A 27,415-nucleotide genomic window follows, 5' to 3' on the forward strand; every position below is an offset into this window, starting at 1 on the left:
GTAAATTATACCTCAATTAAAATAGAACAGAATAGAATAAAAGAAGAGAAAAGGATTCCCTACTTCTCGGTTGGAACACACAGTGGCTGGCCTGTTGCAGGTGAACAGACCCTCAGATTTTCTCCTGCTTCTCTCTCTAGACCTGAAATCTGGCTCAAGCTCTGTTCACTCCTCTGGCTGAGTTTAGGCAGCAGCCCAGGCTCTCTACAAAGAGGCAGATGGAAGCAAATAAAGCCGGCAGCCCCCGCCCATGGGCCACTGAGCACAGGCTCTGTCTGGTTTTGTGAGTCAGGCCTTCACCTCAGAGGTATCCAGGCTGAGCCCTCCCTGGTGTCTTATTGCCATGGAGATGGCCCCAGCCTGCATTTTGGCCCAGAAGCCTGAGTTTATCATTTCAAATCTCCCACCTTCCCATATATTTTGCCTCAGCCACATCTGTGGCTGGCTCCTCCTTCCAGAGCGAAGCGGGTGCTATTTATAATGCCCTGGAAACACAGCCTGGGCCAGATAATAGGCCAGTGTTGCCAAACAAAACCCCAGGCCACTCCGCCCCCCTCGTCCCCTGGAGGCCTGCAGTCTGGAGCCCAGAAGGGCCAGAGGGACCATATATCTTAGAGTCAGCACCATAGACAACCCTTCCACCCGTCCATCTGACCCTCAGACAGGGAAGCATCCCCCGTCTGGTACGTAAACATCCATTTGGGGATAAATCTACCCCGAAGTATAGTCTGCATGGCTGGGGCTGAATGAGGCATCCTTGACTTCGCTCCATCCCTTTGCCTGTCCGGTGTACATTCAGTGGATCAAGGATTTATTTTACACATGGGGGTGCAGCGAGCCACGGGGCATCCAGATTAAGGACCATGAGAATGATCAACATTGGCTCTAGACCAGAGGGTGCTTAACACCTTCTAGAATGATCTTCACATTCTCTGGCCTGAGTATTATTGCCCGCATTTTACGAGAAAATTGAGGCTCAAGGAGGTTGTAGGAACCCAGGTCAGACTGACTCCAAAGCCTGTGCATTACCCCACATGCCTCAGAGGCCCAATGTCAGGGAGAGGTCAAGGAAGCAAAGAGGTGGCCTCTAAACAAGCCAGGGAAATTCAGGACCGACAGTGCTCCCGTGGGCAGGAGAAAGGGAAAGGACATTCCCTTTACCCACCTCAGCTTAAAGGCATCCTTTACCCCCAACCCCACCACCCTGCCAAGTAATCAATCAACAAATGTTTGCTGAGTCCCTACTGTGTACCAGGACCCAGCTAAGCTACTTCCAAGTGCTAAGAGCGGCCAACTGAGAGTGGCCTTGTGGGCTTTCCTCTGCCCTGGGAGGCCTTTCCCAGACTATCAGCATGCTGGCCCCGACCCGGCCTCTGGCCCCCTCCCTGCCATCCCAAACACAGAGGCCTTTGTCTTTGTCACAGTCTCTGTGGCCAGCTCAGCAGTGGCCATTCCCATCCACTTCCCACAGCCACCCCCAACTCTGTGGTCACTTTCTAGGCCTCCCTACGGCCCCTGATTTCTTTCTGGCCATGGCCAGCAAGAGGAAGTGGAGAGATGACTAAGAGGGGTGATGTGGCATCTTGGTGATGACATTTAGAAAGGAGATTGGTAATGAGTGAGAGAGACACTGATTCTCACAGGAGATGTGTAAATCAGGAGGGGCCGGCTCATTAGCTCCAGACCAGCTAAAAAGCAGAGAAGTTTTAATGGGTTGCCAGCCTAACACAGGCCTAAATTCATGCACAATGGTAATTTTCAACTCTGATGAGAAAATGAGAAACAGAACCTCAAAACATAACACTTTTACATTGTTTTTTTGGCTGGGTAAAAATGAGCAGGAGTGATAAAATTGGTGATGTACTTTAAAGTAGCTTTTATTGAAAAATAAATCTTAAGGATTTGTCAAAATAAATGCGATAGCAAAATAAATTTAAAAGCTCAATATGATTTCTGCATTTGTATAACAGACATGATGTCTGTGGTTAAGTTCTATGAGCCATTAAAGACACTGTGGCACTGGGCGAGGTGGCTCATGCTTGTAATCCCAGCACTTTGGGAGGCCGAGATGGGAAGATCACTTGAGCCTGGGAGTTCCAGACCAGCCTGGGCGACATAGTGAGACCTTGTCTCTACAAAAAATGTAAAAGTTAGTCAAGTGTGGTGGTGTGCTCCTGTAATCCCAGGTACTCAGGAGGCTGAGATGGGAAGATCACTTGAGCCTGAGAGGTTGAGGCTGCAGTGAGCTATGATTGCATCACTGCACTCTGGCCTAGGCAAAAAAGTAAGACCCTTTCTCAAGAAAAAAAAAAAAAGACACCAGTCCACTGGCCCCTTCTGCTATACACGACCCTGGAGTGTATTGGAAAGGACAAAGAACAGGAGTCGGAAGACTTGGGTTCCCCAACTCATTCCCTAAAGTTATGTGGCTTTGGCTAAGTTACTTAGCCTCTGAGTCCGATTTTGACATCTACAGAAAGGGAAATATTTGTCCTGCCCACCTCATAAGGTTGCCATGAAGAGTAAATGAGAGGATGGATATGAAGTCATTCAGCACGAACCATAGAGTAGACCAGAGGAACTGTTGCAGTTAAAGCCTGAGGAAGAACGCTGACAGCAGGATGGGATTTAGGTCATGGAACTTCAGTCAAGCCAACCTCCATCCTCAGGGTCAGGTTGTGACTGCTCCAGAGTGGTGTGGGTCTCAAACATTTGCCAAGAGACACCTTCAGGGCCATACACAGACCACCCACCTCACCTGTTCCCAGGACAGAAGGGGCAGAGCCGAGGAGCTTTTCAGAGGCCCTGCGTTCCACAATACAAACATAAAGCTACAAAATTGAAGTTAATCAAGATTTAATCAAACATCTATAAAAAGTAACACTGTGTCAACTTCTTCAGTACTTAAATTTAGCTTCCCAAAAATGCATTCTATTTGAAAATAATTTATAAGTAAATTTTTTCTTCTGATCCAGTAATTTCTGCAAATGTTCAGGGTTACCAAGAAATAGCCAATTTAAAATTATTAGTAAATGAATTGCTGATATCCAAATACCTTTTTATTTTTATTTTTATTTTTTTTTGAGACGGGGTCTCGCTGGGTCTCCCAGGTTAAGTTCAGTGGCGCCGACCTCGCTCACTGCAAGCTTCCGCCCCCGGCCACGCCATTCTCCTGCCTCAGCTCTCAGTAGCTGATACACACGCCGCTAGTTTTGTATTTTAGCAGAGGGGGTTTCACTATGTTAGCCACAGATGGTCTCATCCCCTGATCTAGATTCACTCTGCTTTTGCCTCCCAAAGTGTTGGGATTACAGGCTTGAGCCACCGCTCCCGGCCCCAAATACTTTTAAAAGTGAAATTATAGGCCGAGGATGGTGGCTCACATTTATAATCCAAATGCTTTGGGAGGCCAAGGTGGGAAGCAATCCTGAGGCCAGGAGTTTGGGACCAACCTGGACAACATAGTGAGACCCGGTCTCTACAAAATATACAAAAATTAGCCGGGTGTGGTGGCGGGTGCCTGTAGTCCCAGCTGCTTAGGAGGTTGAGGCAGGAGAATCACTTGAGCCCTGGAAGCAAGGCTGCAGTGAGCCGCGTTGGTGCCATTGCACTCCAGCCTGGGCAATAGGTTGAGACCCTATCTCTTAAAAAAAAAAAAAAAAGCTAAATTATATATATATTTTTAATTACAACAAAAATTTAGCAATTCACGTGGGATGTAGAGTGTGGGTGCATCCTTCTGGGCATGCTGTGTCCTGGAGCTCTTTCTGGGTGAGCATGCCCAGTGGGCACCCAGGTCTTTTCTTTTTTTTTTGGAGAAGGAGTCTCGCTCTGTCGCCCAGGCTGGAGCGCAGTGGAGCAATCTCGGCTCACTGTAAGCTCCACCTCCTGGGTTCACACCTTTCTCCTGCCTCAGCCTCCTGAGTAGCTGGGACTACAGGCGCCCACCATCATGCCCGGCTAATTTTTTTGTATTTTTAGCAGAGACGGAGTTTCACCGTGTTAGCCAGGATGGTCTCGATCTCCTGACCTTGTGATCTGCCCGCTTTGGCCTTCCAAAGTGCTGGGATTACAGGTGTGAGCCACCATGCACAGCCGGCACCCAGGTCTTAAGACAGTCCTCTCTCTGCTTAGCATTGCAGAAAAGCTTCCTCCAAGGCCGAGTCTTTTGTCCTGCTCGCCTCTGTGTATTTAGAAACCAAAAGGCCACACACGTTGGCACATGCCTGTAATCCCAGAACTTTGGGAGGTTGAGGCAGGTGGATCGCTTGAGCCTAAGAGTTTGAGACCAGCCTGGCAACATGGCAAAACCCCATCTCTAAAAAAATGCAAAAATTAGCCAGACATGGTGGTACATGCCTGTAATCCCAGCTACTGGGGAGGCTGCGGTGGGAGGATCATCTGAGCCTGGGGAGGTTGAGGCTACAATGCACCATGGTTGTTCCACTGCGCTCCAGCCTGGGTGACAGAGTGAGACCTTGTCAAAAAAAAAAGAAATAAAGAGAAGGAAGGAAGGAAGGAAGGAAGGAAGGAAGGAAGGAAGGAAGGAAGGAAGGAAGGAAAGAAGGAAGAAAAGAAAAATAAGAAACTAGAATATCTGAATCTAAAGCCTGCCTTCCTCACTACTATTATGGGTGGTCACCATCAAATTGTACAGAAGACCTTATAATAATAAGCAACAGTTTCCTGTCCCACCTCTTCCCAACTCCATTCTATTGTGCGAATAGTTTTCTGTTATTAGTTCCTTTGGTGGTTATCCACGTAAACTCTAGATAACATACTAATACCTATTCTGTTTTGCCACCTATAGACAATATCTATCATTACCAAAGAAGTTAGACAAGTTTAGAGCACTTACACTAAACCCAACTCTCTTTCTCCTTTTCTCCCTCCCAATATTTGATTTTAGTTACTTTTATGAGTTATCTTGTACCTTTGATCTTAACATTTGGTTTCTTGTTTTCTAACACTTTGACAGACTCTTGAATCCCCTCAGTAGAAGAGGAGAGTATTAGAGGCCTTCCTCTTCCCTCTTCTACCTCTCTTCTTCAGTCAATAACACCTTTATTCACTTTTACGTACTTTTTTAAGAGATGGGATCTTGCTCTGTCACCCAGGCTGGAGTGCAGTGGTGCAATCATAGCTCACTGCAACCTCAAACTCCTGGCTGGGATCAAGTGATCACTCCTCCTGCCTCAACTTCCCAAGTAGCTGTGGCAGGAGGACCATACTATAGGCATGCGCCATCATGCCTGGATAATTTTTTAATGTTTTGTACAGATTATGGGGGTGAGTCTTGCTAAGTTTCCCAGACTGGTCTTGAATTCTGGCGTCAAGCAATCCTCCTGCCTTGGCAATTACACCTTTATTGATTGCTATTTACAGCCTGCCCAGCAACTACAACGAAGTATATTGAGCTCTGCTTAAAGATTATTAGTAAATGTCATTTACATGATCATGACTACATAAATATTATTAAATTCCACTCTTAGAGCCTCACTTTCCTCCTCTGTCAAATGGGGACAGCATAGTATGTGCTAACACCTCATAAGACCTAGTGGGCCGGGGGCAGTGGCTCACGCCTGTAATTTCAGCACTTTGGGAGGCCAAGGTGGGTAGATCACAAGGTCAGGAGTTCAAGACCAGCCTGTCCAAGATGGTGAAACCCCATCTCTACTAAAAACACAAAAATTAGCTGGGCATGGTGGCAGGTGCCTGTAATCCCAGCTACTCAGAAGGCTGAGGCAGAGAATTGCTTGAACCTCGGAGGCAGAGGTTGCAGTGAGCCGAGATTGCACCACTGCACACTAGCCTGGGCAAAGAACGAGAATCCATCTCAAAAAAAAAGAAAGAAAGAAAAAAAAAAAAGGCCCAGTGAAGAGGATACAGAATGTGTGGAATGTGAATGACGCAGGTTTTTACAAATATAACCTCTTATTTTTCTATCATTATTACATACGACATGCAGCATGGAGTGGTAATAATGGCTCATATCATTTGGGCAGCTTAGATAACTCTCTGAACTGCAATTTCCTAACCAGTAAAATGGAGAGAATACTAGTACCTATCTTGCAAAGTTGTTGGAACGATTACATGAAATGATATAAGTCAAAGTGCCTCTCTTCCCGTGGATCACTATCCCAGTTTTAGGGATCATGACCTTATTTCCCTTTTGCTGAGAGAGAAAATTTCAATTTAGGCCCTAACTCAGCAGGCTATGGATTGAGAAAAAGTATACAGCACTCTCAAAAAGGCATTTGGGAAACTACTGGAAAACTTGATTATGGCCATATATGAAACAGTTCTGTCAAATCCAGTATTAATGGGCATGATTGTGGTACTGTAGTTTCATAGAAGAATGTTTGGCTGGGCGTGGTAGTTCACACCTGTAATCTCAGCACTTTGGGAGGCCGAGGTGGGCGGATCACCTGAGGTCAGGAGTTTGAGACCAGCCTGAACAACATGGAGAAACTCTGTCTCTACTAAAATTACAAAAAAATAGCTGGGCATGGTGGCACATGCCTGTAATCCCAGCTACTTGGGAGGCTGAGGCAGGAGAATCGCTTGAACCCAGGAGATGGAAGTTGCAGTGAGCCGAGATTGTGCCATTGCATTCCAGCTTGGGCAACAAGAGTGAAACTCCGTCTCAAAAAAAAAAAAAAAAGAATGTCCGTGTTCTTTGGAAATAACATGCTTAAGTGTTGAAGGATTAAGTATCATGATGTCAACAAACTACTTTTTTTTTTTTTTTTGAGACAGAGTTTCGCTGTATCTCCCAGACCGGAGTGCAGTGGTGCCATCTCGGCTCACCACAACCTCTGCCTCCCGGGTTCAAGCGATTCTCTTGCCTCAGCCTCCTGAGTAGCTAGGACTACAGGCACCCACCACAATGCCCGGCTAATTTTTGTATTTTTAGTAGAGACGGGGCTTCACCATCGGGGTTTGGACCAGGATGGTCTAGATCTCCTGAACTCGTGATCCACCCACCTTGGCATCCCAAAGTTCTGGGATTACAGGTGTGAGCCACCAGGCCTGGCAACAAATGAGTTTTAAGTGGCTCAGAAAAATATTATATAGATTGATTAATATAGAGAGCAATCTAGCAAAATGTCAACAATCAGTGAATGTAGACATTCATCTTACTAGGCAGTCTTTCACCTTCTCTACTTATCTGACAGTTTTCAAAATAAAACCTTGTGTGTGGGGGGAGCTTGCACCATAGGAAAGCACCTTAACTGTCATGTAGCCCTTTCCCCTCCCCCTGGGAACTAGGCATGGGCCTTGAGGGTGCAGCTTCCACAGTCTTACCCAGTGAGGTCGGGATAAGTGTGGCTGACACCTTCCTAAATCTCCTTGGTAAAGCAGACTATACCCAGAGGGTGATGAAGAGCACAAAAGGCCGGGGTCCAACGGGCAGCACGCAATAGTGCGGAGTGTGCCATGCAATCCAGCCCTCCTCCTGAAGCTCTGGGGAAGGAGAGCCAGAGGGCCTTACAGAATGGTCCCAGATGAGAGACAAGGCAGGCAGCTGCTTCCTGTGGGTCCTGGCTGGGGCCCCCTAACCGTGTGTCTCATCAGCTGTCTCTCCTTTGTTAAAGGAAAAGCAGGAAGAGAGCAGTTGGTATCTTGGCATTACCCAGAACCCAGATACTCCTTCCCAGTCAACTCAATTATCTGCACCAATGAACTGGGAAAAAGGCACCGGTAACTGACTCTTGCAATCATTTATTATGGACCTATTCTATGCTATGCTTGAAGTCTACCAAAAAATTAGATAACACCAAAACAAGATGAAATAACTAAACAACAAACAGTAAATAGCAAAGATACAGTCAGACTCTCATTCCTTTATGCCTTCATTTATCCCTTCTAAGTCAGCCCAGTTCTCAGGTTTTCAGGGGCAATCTACAAATTGAAAAGAAAATCTGCTAATAAATAGGTGATCTGCCTATGGCTGACCTGTGCCAGTAATCTCATAAGTGGAGTGGTACACCTCATTCTGGACACACCTTCAAACAAGAGAAACTAGCATTTTAAGGGTGATGCGTATAATGAGGAAGGTAAGTAAGAAATAGGATGAGGCTGGGCGTAGTGGCTCATGCCTGTAATCCTCAACACTTTGGGTGGCAGAGGCAGGAGGATCACTTGAGGCCAAGAGTTCAAGACCAGCCTGGCCAGCATGTATCTGGAAAAGAAAAAGCTGCATGCCTGGGTGACAGAGAGAGACACTCTGTCTCAAATGAGAAAAAAAGAAAAGAAAAGAAAAGAAAAAAGATTAAATCTGGCATTTATTAAGCACACACATTGAGCATCCCAGAGACTGAGTCAGGTCTGACATGGTCTCATTTGATTCATGCAATCACTCTTTGACTATATTTTTTGAAATTGCCAGATCATAGGAATCACTGTTGCAGGTGTGGGGTTGTGGAGTGGTAAGGAGAAGAGGGAAGAGGTTAAGATTAAAAGCTGAGGCAAGTTGGAACACACTGTCCCAGGAGTAAGGGATTTTCAGTCCACTTTTCCTGGGGAAGAAACAGAGTCTCTAAGAGGTTCCATGGCCTGCCTAAGGTCACACAGAGTATAGCAATGACACTCATGTGGAGGATATAATTTCAATTGCCAATATTTCCTAAATGCTCATCTTGCTAAGGACTTCAGGTGCAAAGCCAATGTTTGAACCTTGACTTCAAGTCTTGGTTATGTCATGGTCCACAATCTTGCTATTACATCATACATCAATCTTCCTTGAAAAAACCTGGGGACACATCCAGTGAAGATCTGAAGGAAGTGGGGCTACCGAGACCAGAGAAGAAAAGATGGCTACAGATGCATGGTAGTTGTTCCCAAATATTGAAAGGCTGACCCTTTGTAGGCAATCACACTTATTCTGCACGACTTATTTTGAATATCCTCCACTTTATTCAGGGATGCATTTTGGTGAAGCCCACTAAGCTTTTGGGATCTTTTACCAATGGGTGGAAGTCATGTCCATGACAGATTAATGTAAGGAGGAACTCCAAAAAACCGAGCTGTCCAAATATGGAATAAGATGATTTCAACATAGTGTTGCAGGGAATGCCCTAGCAACAGAGGTGTCCAAGCTGGATGACCTCTGAGGGGGATGTTTTAGGGGGATTTGATGTATCTGGAATAGAAAAAACTACATGACACTTAAGGGTCTTTCCAATTTTGAAAGTTTAATTCTACGGAAGTTGGCATTTACTCTATTTACGAATGGATTTTAAAATCAGGGAAGAGATGTAAAGTGGGTCAGTATTACTGACCAGATGGGGAGGGAATTGCATCATTGAAAGCTGTGACCAGTCAAGGGTTCCAGGGAATAAATCAGCTCAACCATTGAGTAGTTCTAACCCTCACAGTGCATCAGAATCACCTAGGGAGCTTTTAAAAATGACAGACACTGAAGCCACATTCCAAACCAAGTGAAGCTGAATCTCTGGGGATAGGCCCAGGAATCGGTAATTTTTAAAAGCTCCCCAGGTGGTGCTAATGTGCAAACCAAGACGGAGAACCCCTGAGCTAGAGGAAATGAAGCCCGCGCTGAGGCTGGGCGTGGTGCCCTCTGAGTCTCAGGACGACCAGGAATCAGTTCATCTCTGCATCAGGGCCAGTGTGGCCCCTCCGGCTAGAGGGAGTTGGTGGGAATTTGGAAGACAGGAAGATAAAGCTCTTTAACCCTTTAATGCCTAACTTCTTGTTATTAAAAAATGTTTACAAATTCATAGAGATGGGAAGTAAAATGGTGGTTGCCAGGGCCTTGGGGAGGGGGAAAGGGGAATGGAGAGTTACTCTTTAATGTATAGAGTTTAAGTTTGGGAATGTAAAAAAGTTCCTGAGATGGCTGCTGGTGATGGTTATACAACAATGCAAATGCATTTAATGCCACTGAACTAATGCCACTTAAAAGTGGCTAAAATGGTAAATTGTAGGTTGTACATATTTACCACAATATAATTTTTAAATGTTTAAAGTACACTAATCATAATGAAAAGTATAGTTAAATACGTCAACCAACCCTAATGTACAATGGTAGCACTTAGTCAAATTTTATCGTCTTTTTAAAGAAAAAAAAATGAAACTTTGCAGATTAAAAAAAAAAAAAAAAACCTTCAGAGGGATTTATCCCAGGAATTAAAGAGTGGTTCGACATAAGAAAAACAATCAGTGTAATGTCCCACACTAATACAATGAAGGAAACAGAAAGCAAGTCACATGATTATCTCGAGTGATACAGAAAAAAAGCATCTGACATAAAATTCAACACCCATTTATGATTAAAAAAAAATTCTTGGAAAACTAGAAATAGAAGATGATTTCCTCAACACAGAAGACATTTATGAAAAGCCCACGGCTAACATCACACTCACCGGTGAAAGGCTAAAATCCAGAAATCCCCCTAAGATCAAGAACAAGGGAAGGATGCCTGCTTTCACTGAAAGTTCTAGCCAGAGCAATTAGGCAAGAAAAATAAATAAAAGGCATTCAAATTGGAAAGGAAGATGTAAAACTATTTCTATTCACAGCTGACATGATCCTATGTATAGAAAATCCCAAAGAATCCAAAAACAGATAAGCTACTAGAGCTAATAAATTCAGCAAAATTGCAAGGGACAAGATCAACACACAAAAATCAGCTGTGTTTCTACACACCAGTAATGCACAGGCCAAAAAGGAAATTAAGAAACAATTCCATTTATGAAAGCTTTCAGAGCATCTGAGGATTGGATATCAGAACAGTCTTGCAGTCTTTTGAAGTGGAATCATCTTGTTAGTAACGGTCCTTGGCAGAGGCACATGCATCAGCGCCTTTAATTTTGTATGCATATTAGTGCATCTCATATTAAAATTAAGTAGAGCAAATAGATTTGATGGGGATGGTAGTGTGAACTGCACAGGACATGTGTCAGAACCTGAACCACATCCACAGGCAGGTCAGAGTGGCCTGAGTCTCAGCCATCCTGCCTCGCTTCACGTCTCAAGAGTCACAGGAAGCTGGGAAGCAAAATCGCAGGCCTCTCAGAGGAAATTAGGTCTGAGTCAGCCTTCCCAGGAGGTTAAGGGAACAGATTAGGCCCAGGAAACTGTTTACCGTGGAGGGTGTTTTTCGCTAGACTAGTTGGAGGGGTATTTTTAAGTTGAAGAAGGAACTAAAAGTGTTTTTAATTATTATTTTTTGTGTGCGACTAGGGGCCAGAAAGACGAAGTGTTTGCCAAGTATTGCCACATTTCTTAGCTCTCCATGTTGAAAAGCTGATAGGTGGTTCCATCCCAGAGATAGCTCTCTTGACCCTTGCTATGTTTCTATTCCTCTCTCTCTTGCTAACAGCTAAGTAACATCTGCTGAGATGGAAACACTAGGAAGATAAAACTTCCCAGTGATTTGTTGAAAGGGAATGAGCCCTAAACTGAAAGCCAGAAGCCCTGCATTCTAGCAGGGCTTCTGCAGTACCCCAGCTGTGTAGATCTGAGTCCATCCCTTCCCTTCAGTGGGCCTTCATTCTTGTCTGTAAAGGGGAGAAGGGCAGGGGTTGGGAGGAGTGGAGATCCTTTCAACTTTGACATTCTGATTTTTCTTAAAGGCCAAACCCTTACAAGAATTCAAAAGAACTTTAAAAGAAGAGGGAAGTGACACTGATTGGAAATAGGAAGGCGAAAAGAGTGACAAATTATAAAAGATGGATAGGAGACTTTTCTATTCTAGGCCACTCCTTTCTACTGGGCCCAAACTGAGTTGATACCAGAGGTTCACAGGGACTCAGGAGGGGGCCAGATTATGCAAGGAAGGAAAAACAGCACAAAGAGTGACAAAGAGTGACAAAGTTTAACTCTTGTCACCCAGGCTGGAGTGCAATGGCGTGATCTCGGCTCACTGCAACCTCTGCCTCCCAGGTTCAAGCAATTCTCCTGTCTCAGCCTCACAAGTAGCTGGGATTACAGGTACCTGCCACCATGCCCAGCTAATTTTCATATTTTTAGTAGAGACAGGGTTTCACCATGTTGTCCAGACTGGTCTCGAACTCCTGACCTCAGGTGATCCACCAGTCTTACGGGCATGAGCCACTGTACCTGGCCAAAACAGCATTCTTGTTTTCAGTTTCCCCAGGCCAAGGCTTACCAAAGAAGCCAGATCCCAGAAAAAGCCCAAATATTCAAAGCTTGCCTACTTATCTGTGGGCAAATCAACACTTTTTTTTTTTTGAGACGGAGTCTCGCTCTGTCGCCCAGGCTGGAGTGCAGTGGCTCCATCTCAGCTCACTGCAAGCTCCGCCTGCCGGGTTATGCCATTCTCCTGCCTCAGCCTCCCGAGTAGCTGGGACTACAGGCGCCCACCACCATGCCCGGCTAGTTTTTTGCATTTTTTAGTAGAGACGGGGTTTCACCATGTTAGCCAGGATGGTCTCGATCTCCTGACCTCGTGATCTGCCTGTCTTGGCCTCCCAAAGTGCTGGATTACAGGCTTGAGCCACCATGGCCTGCCGCAAATCAACATTTTTAGGGACTGTGTTTTGAGGGAAAAAGAGGTGGAGGGGGTCTGGGGGAGCAAATCAACTCCCAAAGAATGAATAAATGGCACTAAGTGAGATGGGAGGCCTTTGAATGCTACTTAGTTTTTCTCCACAATTTTATTAATTTGGCAAACATCTATAAAGTGCCTACTGTGTGCTGAGTGTTGTGGATGGTCAGATAGGGTGTTTGGCTGGAAGGTACTCACAGGAAGATAGGCGTGTGCACAAACACCCAAATATCTAAAATACAAAGCATGGCACACTGACAATCAACAAAAACAAAAACAAAACAAAACAAAAAACGCAAAGTGGAATGTGAGACTTGCCCCAAGGGAAATCAGATAAACTGCTGAAGAAGTTCAGATTAGGGGCTGTTCTCTTTCACCTGGAAATGGTGTTCTCTTTCACCTGGTGTTCTCTTTCACCTGAAAAGTTCAGGAAATAGACCCTACGGGCTGAAGCACAAATCTGAAAAACCTTCTTCATTCTTCCAACAGTAGCAATTTTTCCTGGCTCCACTTTACAGAAGTGAAAACCAGGACAGAGACATGAGGAATTATTTGCCCTCTGATCATCCAGGTGATTAGCAACACAGCCAGATAGAGAACTACAAGCTGATGATTGAGAACTTCCCCTAGAAACCGGTGGTGAAAGCACATATCACTAGGAAGCTCATCTTAGAAGACAAAATCCACACAGCTGTTCCCTCTGTCTCCCTTCTTAGGTCAATCCCAAAGACACACCAACCAAATCAAAGCAGGATTTTTTTTTTTTTTTAAGTCATAAGCAAGCCGGAATCATATATATATCTGGCCTAAAGTAAGCCAAGGTCTCTGCAGTGTCCCATCCTCCTCCTGGGGAGGCCATTCTTTGTGTGAAGTCTCCAGCCCCATTACAAGTGAATTGCAGGGGACCTCATGCAGGGGGAACAAGAGCTAGCCCACAAATAAAAACCCAGGAAAGCCCTCTGCTTTTGCACAGTGAATGAACGTGGGCCACAGGCTTCTCAGCATTGAATTTGAACGAGCCAATAGTATCCCAATCACTGAAACAGGAAGCCAGATAAACAGCATGTTATCAAGGGGGGATCCAGCTCTTCCCTTAAGCCGGCGCCAGCTGCGCCCTGTGACTATCCTAACAAAGTCCCATTGACTCACCAGCTGATTTTCCTGTGTTCGGCTCCGGGGGACAAGGAACCCTCTCTGCCGGGCGGACGTCACCCCTACTCACCGCCCCCGCCACCCGCCACTCGCGTCCTCTCCAGTTCCTGCCTTCCCTCTGCCCGCTGCAGACTTGGCTGCTTCTTTATCCTATGACCAGTTTTTATCGGCTCTGAGGATTAGCAGGGACCAGAGCCCAAGCGTCGGGAGCGCTCAGGTGAGCTCCCCGTAATCACCCAACTTCTGTGTTCTCCTCCCTCCCCTCTCCTCTGGGACCACTTTCTCCCCTCCCAGACGCACCGAGCGGGCGCCAGAGAGGACGGCCTCCGGGAGACTGGCGGGAGGGCGCTACTCGGCGCATCCCTGGGGTGCGGGGAACGTTTTCTGGAATGGCCCGCAAGGTCACCTGCCCCAGCTGTTGCGCTGGCTCCTGCTGGGATGGGAGGAGTTAACTCTTGCTTCAACGAAAGGCAGAGGTGAGGGTAGGGTATGTGCCTGTCGTGTAGGTGCGAGTATAAGAACGCAGCACCTGGTGTCTCCTGATGATAAGATCTCAACGCACTTTAAATTGTGGGTATTTCACAACAAGGAAACTGAGGCTCAGAGGGACTGAAGTTAGGCAGCCCCCCAGAGAGTCAGCTCCAGAATCAAACGCGCAGTCAGTCCCATAGGGATCGAAGGGGCACACACCTTCCCAGGAAGCCGCGAGCATCTTGGTTGTTATTTATTCTGGCGCCTCTCCCGAGCCCAGCCCGCAGCCTTCCTCGGGCACCAACCTCCCCTACTCCGGGGCTTGGTCTCGACCGCTCAGGACCTGCCAGCCGAGCCCCGCAAAATGGGAAGCGGCAGACCCCCAGCGCCGCGACCGCGCGACCGCCCCGCGCCGGCCACTCACCCGAGCGTCTGCCCGCCCGGGCTCCGGGATCGCGCCGCCGCCGCCGCGCAGAGTCGCGCATCCCCCGGGGCAGCGCGGGTGCGGGGTCCGCTTCTTGCGAGCACAAAGTTTCCCGGGGCTCCCCAGGCCGCCTCGGCCACTCGCACCAGGGTTAGCGTCAGCCGCGCTCTCCGGCCTCAGGCCCTGCACTAGGGCAGCCGCCGGTCCCAGCCCCACAATGAGGAGGGAGGCGGCATCCTGAACAAAGTGCCATCCCCCCGGGCCCGGCGGCCGGGGCGGAGCCTCGTGACCCGCTGCCCCAGGCACACGCCGGCTGCCTCCACGGCGGGCCCAGGAGGGGAGTGCCCGGCGGCCGGGGGGTGGGCAGGAGGAGAGAATCTGCTCCGATCGCCCTGGTTTTCCTCCCCCTGCGCTGTGCCAGTTTAACCCGCAGAGGGGCGGAGGCATGGGTCCCTTCCAGACTTTGTCATTGGAAAGCTATTCCCGTAACCCTTTGCTGCCTTCGCCTTCCCGCCCCGCCTCCAGGCTGGCCGCAGAAAGGCGGCTGCTCGGTGGCGGACCCGCGAGCTGGCAGGGCAGGAAGCCTTTGCACAATTGAGCCTTTCCTTTGCCCGGGGACCCGCCACCGCCACTTCCAGGCCGGGCTTCCTCCCTCCCCCACATGTCGTCCGGGTACCGCTGGTTCAGTCGCAGTTCTTCAGGAGAAGGGGACAGATGGATGGGCCAGACTCTCCACCTGACTTCTCACCCCGGGCACCCACCTCCTTTTTTTCTCCGTCCCACTGAACCGTCATGCTGTCTGAGCTGGGACTCTTAGGTGCCGAGGAGAGGGGAGGCCCCGCAAGTGGCCCCGCAAATAGTAGGTGCTCAGTAAAATAAGTGACTTCTCCCCACCTTCCCGACAGCCGATGCCCCTCCTCCTTCTTCCAGGGACTTGGGAGTGGGAGGAGGGGGAAGAAGAGGAGAAAGGAAACGACATACCTGAGGAGAGTGAATGGGACCAAGGCCCTCAGCCAGAACCTACTGCAACCTCTCTGAAGCAGTGCAAGCCCCTTGCCTCCTGGCCTGGGGACTTCCAGAGTCTAAAGGAAGAAGGCAGAAGGAAGTCAGATGGCCTGAGCTTTGAAGCAGGCTTTGAGCTACATGGGAGAAAAGGAGTAGCTGTGGCCCAGGACCCAGCAGATTCCCCTGCTCCAGCCAACAAATATGAAGACTGATTTATTCCCAGGGCCATGGGGTTGCAAGTTGGAGGGCTGATGGATAGAAAGCAAAACTGCCTACTCCCTGGGAGGTCTCAGAGCTCTTTGCCAGCAAAGTCAGTGTGAGCAGAGTCAGGATGAGAGCCCTTGGGTCCTCCCTGAACGCCCCCACCCAGTCAGTCAGGCCACGGTGACTTTGAATATGGAGAGATGAGACACCGGACAATGGACAAGCAGTGACATTCAAGAAGTTCCCAATGGATCAGGGAAAAAGATTTGTTGTATGATTTTTGTCCATGAAGGGAGTGAATTGCCTTTTGGTGAGGGATAAGGGGGTGGACTGCAGAGTGACACCCTTACCCTCTGTGTAAAAACTAGAAGTGTGGGCTCTTAAGGCAGATTACATGGGTTCAAATCCTGGCTCAATGATTTTTTAGCCATGAGAACTTAATGAATTCTTTAACTTCTAGCTACGTTTCTTCATCTGTAAAATGGGATAATAATGGTTCCTAGCTCCTAAGAGTGTTGGGAGGATTAAATGAGATAGTATAGGTGACACACTTAGAATAGTGCCTGGCACATAGTAAATACTCAGTAAACATTAGCTGTTACTTTGATCTGGGAGTTCTCTAACTCTGCGCCCAATTTGGCATTCAATGATGTGCTAGCTAGAATCCTTTTGTGCTCTTCACAGTCCTGCAAAGGGAAGCCTAGTCCTTTAAGAAGAAGCACTGTCCTTTCTTGAGAGCTCATTAGGTGGGACCCCAGAGACCAAGGACCACACAGTAGGCATGCAAATGACTATCAGAAGGTGAAATGACTCCTTGACCCATTGTGAAGCTGGATGCATAGCCCCATCCACATTGGTAATGCTGGCATGATGTCATTCCTTGGGTGCTACCCAGAATGGAAAAGAAAGCCAAAGCTATAATTTTGTAAGAGTTAGATCTCTTCCATCACTACATAGGATCAATATTTCTCTCCCGCTTATGAGTGGATGCTCATACAAGTTCTCCCTGACTCTGCTCCAAATGTCCCAATCAATCTGGGTGATGGTATCATTTGTACCCCAAATCTCAGCATCACACAATATACCCAGGTAACAAACCTGCATATGTACCCCTGAATCTAAAAAAAAAATTCAGAAAAATGTCTCACTCACAAATTTCCAGCAGTGAACCTGTATATGTAGGCAAACATAATAGCATGTGGACAGGTTGAGGGAGGAAGGAGTAAAGGGGCCAGTCTGGTTGGGGTGACAGGCAGAGGATATGAAAGCTACTGAAAGAGAATGGATAGGACAGAACAGCAGGGAGGAGAAGCCAGAAGTGACTCTGGACAGAGCACTGTTTGGGTAAGAAACAGGGTCCCCGCCCATCCCAGAAGTGGCCTCTGCCAAATGCCTACTTTGTGAGTAGTTTTTGTCTGAACACAGTGATGACTCAGTTGCTCTGAGTCTAGCAAATGGATTTTCCTTAAATATGAAAATCAATAAGAGGTAAAGGCAAGGACCTGGCTGTGGAGGGGGAGGATGGAGAGAGTGGGAGAGGTGCTGGGGTATGAAACGGTTGGTGAGTGATGGAAGGAGGGAGATTCAGGTTCACTGCAGGAGACCCTTAGCATCATCACCTGAACACCCACTCCCCACCGGGAAGGTGGCCTCCAGGTCCTGCTGGCCTCACTAAGGCTCCTTAAAACCCAACAGCCCCCCTGTTCCCCTCCTCCACAGCTTAGAGCCAATCCTGCTTTGGGGCAAGATGCGTAGCAAAAGGAGTAATGTCAACCTGACAAATAAGTTTTTAAAAATCAGCCCAGAAGCTAGCTGTCACCCCCATAGAGTATCAGACCTGGCCTCAGACGAGATGAAAGTTGGCCAGGCGCGGTGGCTCAAGCCTGTAATCCCAGCACTTTGGGAGGCCGAGACGGGCGGATCACGAGGTCAGGAGATCGAGACCATCCTGGCTAACACAGTGAAACCCCGTCTCAACTAAAAATACAAAAAATTAGCCGGGCGTAGTGGCGGCGCCTGTAGTCCCAGCTACTCGGGAGGCTGAGGCAGGAGAATGGCGTAAACCCAGGAGGCGGAGCTTGCAGTGAGCTGAGATCCCGCCACTGCACTCCAGCCTGGGGGCGACAGAGCGAGACTCCGCCTCAAAAAAAAAGAAAGTTTTGGGAACCCCGGGAAGCATGGCAAGTGATATGTTCAGCTCCACCCAGCCTGATTTCTTTGGGGACTTTGCCTGTTTTCCTACCGCCTTGAGGTCTGTGGACCAATGCTAATTTGTTTCTCTGCTTGGGTTATCTGACATGGGACTTTGGGGATTTGAACACACTCACAGCTCCTGTGTTCCACGTGGCCCACAGGGAAACCATCTTTACCCTTCGGACTCTCTTGTTTGGGGCTCCCAGTGCAGTTTGTAAGGTCCTTGGCAAGGATATGAAGATAGCACATTGCTTTATTTTCTTGAGCACTTTAATAAGCGTCACTGGAGCTTCTGAGGTGGAGTCCGAAGCAGCTTCTGACTTCCTCCTCTGAAGCACAGTGGAAAAACACTGGGCCCAGCTTCAGAAGACCTGACTCCATGCCTTGGTTCTGATGCTGACTGAAGTGCATCACCTCAGTTTGCTCATCAGTAAAAGGGAGTGTTGACACCCAGAGGACAAGAATACCCACCTTCCAAGGCTATGGTGTATATTCAGTGAGATCGCGGAGGAGAAAATGGTTTATGCAGTACTGCTCACATATAAGCAGAAGTGAGATTATCAAACAGAAAGCATCAGCTCACATTCCCAACCCCGCCCCACCTCCCCACCCCAGTTAGATTCACTCTGGTTATGCGCTCAGTGCTTGAAAACCCATTTTTCAGTGATAGAAATCTGACTGTCCACTAATAATCCTTGTCCTTTCTAGCTTGATTCATTAACCAGTGAGGGGTTTCCCATGTTAATGGAATGGGGTCGGACGTGGGCAAAACAGGCATCTCCATCCTTGGCCACTCGGACCTCATGACTGGCCCTGGACCCCCTTTAAGAAGGGCCCTCTGTGTTGACTGTTGGAGCTCACAGGCACCTGGGAGAAAGAGTCTATGGGGAAAAGCTGTCAGAGTAATGAATGTTTTACGAGAGTGAGCGAGTCACTGCCTTATCGGGAAGATGCTGTTTCTCACTCTCTCTCTGTTACCAGGAAGTGAGATGTACTGAAAGCCATCGTGGTGTTTTTCCAAAGATGGCCTTTGAAGAGGAGGTGTTTCTTTAAGGGGCCCAGGAGAACAGAGGTGGGGTTTGCAGGGAGAAAACCTGCCCCTTTAAGAAGCCTGGTTCTGGCTGTGGCAATCCTGTGGTATGGAAGATAATAATAGTCCCTACTTATATAGCATTTGCTGTGTGCCAACTGCTATGCTAAGCATTTAACATATATTAACCCATTAAATCTCCACAACAACCCTATGAAATTTGTACCCCTTTTTATCTCCATTTTACAGGTAAAGAAATTGAGGTCAAGTATCTTGTCTGGGTCTCAGCTAGTAAGTGCTAGAGGTAGGATCTGAACTGAGGGAGTCTGGCTCCTGAGTCATGCTTTCAAATACTACATATATGCAGAGGAAAGGAGTCTATAGCAGTGTGGAGAGCTTGATCATGTACTAGTTCGGCACATTTTTTTTATTTCTTTTCAACAGCTTTATTGAGGTACAATTTACGGACTATAAAAGCCACCCACTCGAAATATACAGCTCTGAATCTACAGAGTTGTGCAACCATGACCACAACCAAGTTTTAAAACATTTTCACCACCCTAAAAAGCTTCCTTGTTCACTGTGCGTGTTTTAAACTGAGTCTCAATTTTCTCAACTGTAAAATGGGAATAACAGTGCCTGCCTCATAGGGTTGTTATGAGCATTAAATCAACATGTAAATAGCATATGGTAATGGTCAACAAATGTTACCTATTATTATTATAGTCTCTTAGAGTCACTTAAATACAGACTTTTAGAGCTGGAAGTGGGAATGGTCTTAAAGACAATCTAATCAAACTCTCTCCTTTAATAGATAAAGAGATAACGGTGCCAAGATGTTAAGCAACTTGCCAATTAAGGACACAGTAAATTTAGTGGCAGAACTGGGAATGAAACCCAGGTTTCTTGGTTGGTACTTCAGTCCTCTCTTATCCCCTGAGAGACTTTCCACTTGAGGCACAGGGATCTCATTGTCCAATACCCCCTTCACCCCCCATCTTTGCCATCTTTGTGGGTGCCTCCAGAGCAATGTTGACTGGCAGGCATGGACCCTGGGACTTTGCTTGTGCTGGAATACATAGCACTCTGGCTTTGGAGCAGGGAATGTGGCTGAGGCAGGCTGGGTGCAGAATCAGGAGACAAGACCCAATGTGGAGGCTGAGACAGGAATGTCCATTGTCAGAACAGGGAACGCATTGACTAAAAGAATCCAGGACACAGCCAGTCCAACAGTCAGCTAGTCTCTGTAGAGCCAGCTTCACGGGCATGTGACCTGTGCAGTCACATGGGGCCTCAAGCTTAGAAAGGCCCCCTGCTTGGTTTAATGCTTTGTTGTTGCCATCTTGAAATTCATAATGATTTTCAACAAGAAATGTCACATTTTTATTTTGCGCTGGATCTTGTAAATTATGCAGCTGGTTTTGTCCATGTGGCAGCAGAGCTGCAGCCAGACTCTTAAGGCCCTAGTAAGGAATAGTGTCTCTCCACCCAGAACTTACTCATGTGCAAACTCTCTGTATAATACATAGTCATAGAATCTTAATACCGGGTGTTAGGAGATTCAAAGCCTGGGCAACACATGGAGAACCTGTCTTTACAAAAAATTTATTAAAATATTAGCCAGACATAGTGGCACATGCCTGTTGTCTCAACTACTCAGGAGGCTGAGATAGGAGGATGGCTTGAGCCTGGGAGTTCGAGGGTGCAGTGAGCCATGATTATGCCATTGCCTGGGCAACAAAGTGAGACCCTGTCTAAAAACAGAGAGAATAAAAGTTGTGAAACAATTTGCACATTATGATCCAACTTATGATGAAAGACGCCCCATTAAAGTATATCCTTCTATATGTACATATGCTTGTATGAAAGTAAATTTTTTTAAGGTCTGGAAAAATACTTCAAACTGGCAGTCATCAAGGGAGTCATTAACTTTTTCTATGTGTTTGAGTTTGCTTTTTACAAGGAGAATCTGTTCATGTATTACATATATAATTATTTAAAAAATTGTAAGATACTCCTAATATATTCTGCAAGCATTTTTCTATATCAATAAATAGTCTTAAAATGCTAAGAAAAGGTGTCTCGAGAGGGGAAAACAGACGTAGGTGTGAAGAGGGACCCTGGAGAGTGGTAGACAGAGGCAAAGACTATTTCAGGCCATGACAGGATGTGAGGGGAACAGGCTTGGATGTGAGGAAGGGAATACCGGGTAGGGGAACCCAGAGGTAGCTGGTGAGAGGGTGGGTGCTAGGTGTCAGCTCCATTCAGATTTAGAGGCTGCGATGCCCACTTTGGTGAGGGTAGGGGAGGATGATGACAGGAGCTGGAAGTGGGTGAATTGCCAAATACTACTGGAGGTAAAGGCTGTAGAGGGGACTCCAGCTGTGGTAAGAAATGAATGAGGTGGAGGTAGGCAGGTGATTCCCTGCAAGGGAGAAAGAATGTAGCTCAGATGTTGGATTTACCAGGGAATGGGAGATTTAAGGCAGTGTGGCCCAGTGGTCAGAGTACAAGCTTTGGAATCAGGACTGCAATCAAATCCCAGATTCACTGCCTCCTAACTGTGTAACCTTGAATTCTCCTCTGGGAAACAGAAATGATCTTGATAATAGCTATGTGGCAGGGTCGCTGGGAAGATCTGATAAGATGATGGAGTTAAAACATTGCATCCAGTGGCTGGCACAGACCCCCAAATCTTCACCCTTTCTCTTTAATTGATTTTGTGGTTTGAGGCTCTTAAGTGGCAAGAAATCATTTGCATGAGTAAAGAGCCATTCTTCCAAGCACTTCCCTCCTAGTTTTCTGGGAGAGTCACTGGAAGCCAGGATTCAAAGTTCCATCCTGCAAAAGCTGAGCTGAGCCAGCCAGGAAGGAGGAGGAGCTGACTGTGGCCCAAGGGCTGGGGAGCAAGGCAGAAAGGGAGAATCCAGCCTTAATTCCCACGCTGCTGGTGCCAGCGAGGCTGACTTTGGGAAAACCTTGTCAGGGGCCACATTTTGGGATCTCTAGGAGCAAGGTGCTCTGTGAATGCTTATCTCAGATTCTCTCAATCCGAGTCTCCCGCCTCCCGCCGGCCCCACCCGCCACTGCCCAAGTCCGGGGAGAGTATGAATGACTGACAGGCCCTGCTGCAGCTGCAGCCTCCCCACTGTGGGTACAGATGTGCTCAGCAGCAGCTGTGACGCAGAGCCCACACCTGTTCCCTAGATCAGCTGCTGTAACTGTCCTCCTGGGAAAGCAGGCCAGGTGCCCAGGCCTTGCCAAAGTCAGGTCAGAAAGCAGGTGGAGAGTCGGGCATCTGCCTGTCACAGCAGCGGTGGAGGCTGCCTGGAAGGTCGTGGGGCCCTGGGAGTCTCAGCTAAAGACTGGGCTCCTCTTCCAGCCCAGGCTTGCTCCCAGCTGGACGCCTCCCACGGGCCCTCTGTGGTTTTCTGACCCCCTCCCTGGGCACCACCACGCTGGGGTGGGAGAGACTGAGGAGCTAGGAAGGAGGCGGGGAGTTTTGAATGGGATGCCTCTGGCCATCTGTTATTCTGGACCTGTAAGCTGTAAAGTCAGGCGGACTTATCCTGGGAGGTGGGGGCGCCTTGGAGCTGAGCAGCAATGAGGACCGGAGGAGTCAAAGAGAACTGGGGCTGGGAGACGCCAAGGATGAGGGTGCGTCTGGAAATGAGAGCAGGAGAGCCTCTCCGGAACCTTCGTTCCGGAGACTCTGGGCTGCCACAGGAGAATTCCACTGAGCATGTGTCGGGGGCAGGCCCGGGCAGGCGGCCGTGGGAGCGCTGCACAAACTCTGCTCCAGGCCGTGGCCAGCCAAAGCGCCGCTCTGGGAGAGCCTGGATACCGGGTGAATCCAGAAATCCCAGGTCCCTGGGAAAATTTCAACAAGGCAACTCTGACACGCGTCCTCTGACACCCAGACCGACACAATATATTGCTCATGCCAATACACATAAAAACCTCCCGATAGAAAACCAGATGGTGAGTTGGCATTGCTGATGTCTGGATTCTACACCCACACCCCACATAGTGCTTATAAAGAACACACCCTCCACTCCTCCAGCCCACCCCACGTTCAGGGAGAGGAATCTTGAGCCTGCAATGCTCAGAATGATGCTAACATCTCAATGGAACGGTGCTCGCCAATTCCCCCAATACCTCTGGCAGTGCCAGGAGAAACAGCACATGTGGCAAGCAGCTCCCGGCCAGATGTGGGACACTGCTGACCCCTGCTGGCGCTTTTCTCTCCGCGCCAACCAGGGAGAGCCCCAGGGAGAATGGAGTATTGGAAAAACCTTGCAATCTGTCTGGGAGGGGTAGGAAGAAATACCCCAGTTCAGAATCTCCTCATCTGGAGCGCCTTTGATGAGACTAAGATGAAATTACAATAAAACCCAGACTGAGTTTCTGGGAGGAGTGAGACAGACTAATAGTATGTCCCCTTCAGCCTTTGTGGCCTGGAAAACCCTGCTGCCAATCCCCTTGAAACTAAATTGGGAAACCATTAGCAGCACTCCTTTAGCCAAGCTCAACCATTAGGTGGAAAAAAAAAGTAAGAAAGAAAGAAAGAAAAAGAAAAGAAAAGAACAAAACCACCATCCACAAGTAGCCCAAGATTTTCCAGTTACAGTCAACCCCTTCCTTGCCCACCCCTGCCCCGCCCCAACCCCTTGCAGAGTCTTTGTGAAGTTTTAGCTTAATTTATTGTGGGTTTAATATTCCCCTTAGACTAAGATGTAATCATCATGGGTTTAATACTTTTCTTTCCATGAGAGAGAGCAGCACTGTGCTCTTTGAAAAATCTTTACTAAGGCCAGGCACAGTGGCTCATGCCTGTAATCCCAGCACTTTGGGAGGCCTAGGTGGGTGGATCATCTGAGGTCAGGAGTTCAAGACCAGCCTGGCCAACAAGGTGAAATCCTGGCTCTACTAAAACTACTAAAATTAGTTGGGCATGGTGGTAGGTGCTTGTAATCCCAGTTACCTGGGAGGCTGAGGCAGGAGAATTGCTTGAACCCGGGAGACACAGGTTGTAGTGAGCCGAGATCGTGCCACATCACTCCAGCCTGGGTGACAAGAGTGAAACTTAAAAAAAAAAAAATCACTTTGTAGACACAGAAACGCAGTTCAAATCTTCCAGAATCTCTACTAGAATAGTCATAGCAACCAAAGGAGGACCAGGACTCTGATAATTCCAACAGAATTACTATGGAAGCCCCACAGACAAGTGGTTCCATTATTAAAACTCTTTTCTCTGGCTGGGCATGGTGGCTTGCCCCTGTAATCCCAGCACTTTGGGAAGCCAAGACGGGCAGATTGCTTGAGTCCAGGAGTTCGAGACCAGCCTTGGCAATGTGATGAAACCTCATCTCTATAAAAAATACAAAAACATTAGCCAGTTGTGGTGGTGCATATCTGTACTTCCAGCTATTTGGGAGGCTGTGGTGGGAGGATCACCTGAGCTCAGGAGGCGGAGGTTTCAGTGAGCCGAGACCATGCCATGGCGCTCCAGCCTGGGTAACAGAGCGAGACCCTGTCTCAAACAACAACAACAACAACACAACCCTTTCTCTCCTTTGCACCCTACTCTAAACCCAGAGCTCTTTTTCACTTTGTTGTTAAACTCCAGCAAGGGTGTGTATATACTCCCTATCACTCTACAACCCATCACCATTAGGCCTCCACTCTGAACACTCCTACAAAGGCAATCATGGGCCTCTTAATAGCTAATCTAATGTACATATTCCAGTTCTCATTTTACTTGCCCTCTATAGCATATGACATTTTAATGCCCAGTCATTCATTATTTATTTTAAAATTTATTATGAACTATTTTAGGCCTGCAAAAGGTATAGAGAATAATATAACAAACATAACTATTCTACTGGTCAGGGTTCTCCAGAAAAGCAGAATCAATAGAATCAATAGAATGTACACTATAGAGACAGGGGGAGGGGATGGAGGGGGAAAGAGACGGAGGAGGAGAGAGAGAAACAGAGAGAAAGAGGGAGAGAGAGAAAGAGATTTATTATAAGGAACTGGCTCATGCAATTGTAGAAACTGACAAGTCCCAAGACCTTCAGGATGAATCAACAGGCTGGAGACCCAGGAGAGTCCATAGTGTGTTAGTTCCAGTCCAAAGTCTGAAGGCCTTAGAACCAGGAGAGGTGATGATGTAGTTCCCATCCAAAGGACAGCAGGTTCGAGACCCAGGAAAAACCAGTGTTTCAGTTCAAGTCTGAAGGCAGGAAAAAGCCAGTGTCTCAGTTTGAAGGCAGTTAGGCAAAAGGAATTCGCTTTTACTTAGGGGACAGTCAGCCGTTTTTGTTCTATTTAGGCCATCAACTGATTGGATAAGGTCCACCTATATTAGAGAGGGCAGTTTGCTTTACTCATTCTACGGATTTAAATGTTAATCTCAACCAAAAACACCCTCACAGAAACATCCAGAATAATATTTTACCAAATATCTGGGCATCTTATGGCCCAGACAAGTTGACATATAAAATTTCACCATCACACCTGTAAACGCCCTGAGTTTAAGAAATAAAGCATTACAAATATAGTTTTAAGCTCCTCCTCTATTGCATTCCTTTCTCTCCCCCTAGAGGAAACGTTATTCTGAATTTGGTGTTAATCATTCCCATGCATATGTTTCTATTTTTACTATATTATACACTCTATATTCATTGCATTTTGACTATATGAATAACATGCTGTGTATATTCTTCTACAATTTCCTTTTTTGACTCAACATATTTGTAAAGTTCATCCATGTTAATGCATGTAGCTTTAGTTTACTCATTTTCACTGCTATATAATATTCCATTGTACAACTACACTCTAATTTATTTATTTATTTTTTCTTTGAGACAGAATTTCATTCTGTTGCCCAGGCTGGAGTGCAGTGGCACAATCTCAGCTCGCTGCAACCTCTGCCTTCTGGTTTCAAGCGATTCTCCTGCCTTAGCCTTCTGAGTAGCTGGGATAACAGGCGCCCACCACCATGCCCAGCTAATTGTAGATTTGGTAGAGACAGGGTTTCACCCTGTTAACCAGGCTGGTCTCAAACTCCTGATCTCGTGATCCACCCACTTTGGCCTCCCAAAGTGCTGGAATTACAGGCATGAGCCATTGTGCCTGGCCTATTTATTTTATTGTTTCTAGTTTTGTTTTTTTTTTTTTTTTTTTGCAATTATAAACCATGCTGCTATGGAAATTCTTGTAAGGATCTTACTGTGCACATTTGTGTTTCTCCAGTAGTCTATCCAGGAGTGAAATTGATGGCCACAGAGCCTGAACACCTTTAATTTTACCATACTCCTGCTAACCTTGGTATTGTCAGGCCCTTTTTTTGGACAATCAGATGGATATGAGATTGTAGATTACCAAGACTTTAATTTATATTTTACCAACTATTAATAGGATTAAACATCTTTTCATATGTTTATTGAGATTAGAATTGCCTTCTATTCCTATTTCCTAATCTTTTTCCAATTATATTGTTGGTCATTTTCTCTTGGATTTATAATAATTCTATAGTGTGGCCAATTGTCCTTTTTCAGTTACATGTTTTTCTCTTATCCTTTCCAAACTGGTGGCTTCTGTCTCAGCACCTTTTTAATAGCTTTATTAAGGTATAATTAACATATCCTAAAATTCACCCATGGTAAAGGTACAATTCAATAATTTTTAGTAAATTTGAAGAGTTGTGTAACTATTACCACAGCCTAGTTTTAGAACATTTATAACATCCCAAAGCAATTCTTCCTACCCATTTGCAATCAATCTCACCCCTAGCCACAGGCAAACACTAATGTGCTTTCTATCTCTATAGATTTTTCTTTTCTAGACATTTAATAGAAATGAAATAATCTAATTTATGGTCTTTTGCATCTGGCTCTTTTCATTTAGAATAACTTTTTGTTTGTTCTTTGTTTTGTTTTGAGATGGAGTGTCACTCTGTCGCCCAGGCTGGAGTGCAGTGGTGCCGTCTCGGCTCACCGCAAGCTCCGCCTCCCGGGTTCATGCCATTCTCCTGCCTCAGCCTCCCCAGTAGCTGGGACTATAGGTGCCCGCCACCACGCCCGGCTAATTTTTTGTATCTTTAGTAGAGACAGGGTTTCACCGTGTTAGTCAGGATGGTCTTGATCTCCTGACCTCGTGACCCGCCCGCCTCGGCCTGCCAAAGTGCTGGGATTACAGGCGTGAGCCATCGCGCCTGATCTTAGAATAATGTTTTTAAGGTTCATATAGCTATACTATAGCTATAGTAGTTTTTTCTTCTTTTTATTGCTGAGTAGTATTTCATTGTATGAATACAGCACATTTTGTTTATTTATCAATTAATGGATATTTGGCTTAATGATCTCTGACGAGAAATAGCTCTCACATTTATATT

General features: G+C 46.8%; 2 protein-coding genes across 8 annotated transcripts in view; one reads left to right on the top strand and one right to left on the bottom strand.

Moving 5' to 3' along the window:
* The window catches only part of NAV1 (neuron navigator 1), a 275,710-nt gene extending 261,026 nt beyond the window's left edge, over positions 1 to 14,684 (bottom strand). For all 7 annotated transcript variants that reach the window (XM_031657113.1, XM_031657110.1, XM_031657108.1 and 4 more), the window contains exon 1: positions 14,583 to 14,684. The gene's annotated coding sequence lies outside the window, so the exon portion shown is untranslated. The remainder of the gene's footprint in view (positions 1 to 14,582) is intronic.
* CSRP1 (cysteine and glycine rich protein 1) overlaps positions 13,885 to 27,415 on the top strand; it is a 63,345-nt gene continuing 49,814 nt past the window's right edge. The window contains exon 1 of the mRNA XM_009190155.4: positions 13,885 to 13,904. The gene's annotated coding sequence lies outside the window, so the exon portion shown is untranslated. The remainder of the gene's footprint in view (positions 13,905 to 27,415) is intronic.

Source organism: Papio anubis, chromosome 1, assembly GCF_008728515.1.
Source record: "Papio anubis isolate 15944 chromosome 1, Panubis1.0, whole genome shotgun sequence".
NCBI lineage: Eukaryota > Metazoa > Chordata > Mammalia > Primates > Cercopithecidae > Papio > Papio anubis.